Source organism: Gadus morhua, chromosome 16 (assembly GCF_902167405.1).
Source record: "Gadus morhua chromosome 16, gadMor3.0, whole genome shotgun sequence".
Lineage (NCBI taxonomy): Eukaryota > Metazoa > Chordata > Actinopteri > Gadiformes > Gadidae > Gadus > Gadus morhua.
Window position 1 is genome coordinate 1135089 of NC_044063.1, and position 1974 is coordinate 1137062.

Genomic DNA, 1974 nt, shown 5'->3' on the forward strand with positions numbered 1-1974 from the left:
GGGGAAACAGTCGCTCATCACGATGACGTTAAGATAGGGAGAGGTAGGGGGGGTGAGATGACTTCACTGATCACAGTCTCCCCTAACCCTAGCAGAGGGCTGTGATGGAGAGCCTTCTGGGCCGCGGGCTGGAGCTGATAACCACAGGAAGGCCCTCAGGGTGTCCGTCTCACAGTCAGTCTCCCTGATGGAAACTGTGGCTGGAAACAAAAAGAGATTCAAGCAGCGCTTTAATCAAAGTGTAATTCATCAGGTTTCCACTGGAAACTGTCGGCATCAGCCAGCTTTTGGACAAAATGTGTGTTCAAGTATGTGTGTGTGTGTGTGTGTGTGTGTGGTGTGTGTGTGTGTGTGTGTGTGTGTGTGTGTGTGTGTGTGTGTGTGTGTGTGTGTGTGTGTGTGTGTGTGTGTGTGTGTGCGTTTGTGTGTGTGTGTATGTCTGTGTGTGTGTGTGTTTCAGCGGTCTACATAGTTAGCAGAAGGCTTACCTTGGCTTTATTAGCCCGGATCAGACCCCTCCATTCTCTCACACACACACACACACACAAACACACACACTCAGGTTTGCGTTGACGTGACGCAGCGTTGTGTGTTTGTTGTCTTGATGCGGCGTCTTTGTAAGAAGGCTTTCATTTCCTGCCCTAATCTCCTCACCACAGCCCCCACCTGGGATCCACTTGGTTTGCACGGCATTCTCTTTTCCATGATGTCACTTCCTGTTGTATATACCTCCTTTGTCCCTAATCCCCCTCGCAAACCACAACATCAAGCCGCCGCCGCCGCCGCCCAGCGAAGCCTTTCATCGTTCCTCACTCCCCGACCGGTCTGAACCGGTTCAGTAGTGAGGGTCTGGCTCCCCGACCGGTCTGAACCGGTTCAGTGGTGAGGGTCTGGCTCCCCGACCGGTCTGAACCGGTTCAGTAGTGAGGGTCTGGCTCCCCGACCGGTCTGAACCGGTTCAGTAGTGAGGGTCTGGCTCCCCGACCGGTCTGAACCGGTTCAGTAGTGAGGGTCTGGCTCCCCGACCGGTCTGAACCGGTTCAGTAGGGAGGGTCTGGCTCCCCGATCGGTCTGAACCGGTTCAGTGGTGAGGGTCTGGCTCCCGGTCCGGTCTGAACCGGTTCAGTAGGGAGGGTCTGGCTCCCCGACCGGTCTGAACCGGTTCAGTAGTGAGGGTCTGGCTCCCCGACCGGTCTGAACCGGTTCAGTGGTGAGGGTCTGGCTCCCGGTCCGGTCTGAACCGGTTCAGTGGTGAGGGTCTGGCTCCCGGTCCGGTCTGAACCGGTTCAGTAGTGAGGGTCTGGCTCCCGGTCCGGTCTGAACCGGTTCAGTGGTGAGGGTCTGGCTCCAGGTCCGGTCTGAACCGGTTCAGTGGTGAGGGTCTGGCTCCCGGTCCAGTCTGGGCTGGGGGTCCTGAGCCCGATCCATGACCCCCCAGAGACCAGACTGGATTAATGAACCCCAGCCCATCTCACGGGGCTGGGGTTCATTAAGACCTGGAGGAGGCCCGGCAGGTGGTCCTGAAGCCGAGAGGGGGGCGGTCCTCCAGGTTCCTCCAGGTCCTCCAGGTTCCTCCAGGTCCTCCAGGTTCCTCCAGGTTCCTCCAGGTCCTCCAGGTTCCTCCAGGTCTTCCAAGTTCCTCCAGGTCCTCCAGGTTCCTCCAGGTCCTCCAGGTTCCTCCAGGTCATCAAGGTTCCTCCAGGTCTTCCAGGTTCCTCCAGGTCCTCCAGGTTCATCCAGGGGTTCCAGGTTACTGCAGGTCTTCCAGGTTCCTCCAGGTGTTCCAGGCTGCTCCAGGTGTTCCGGTCTTCAGGTAAGGCCGTGGGAGAGGTTGGACTCTCTGCCCTGGAGGTCACCGACCTCGGGGTCCAGGGGTCTTCCATCTGCCCGGCGTACCCATGGGGGTCTGACTGAGGTAAGCAGACCAGCCGTCCACGCTGGGAGAGAGAACATCTGTGAGGTGAGCCTGGAGAT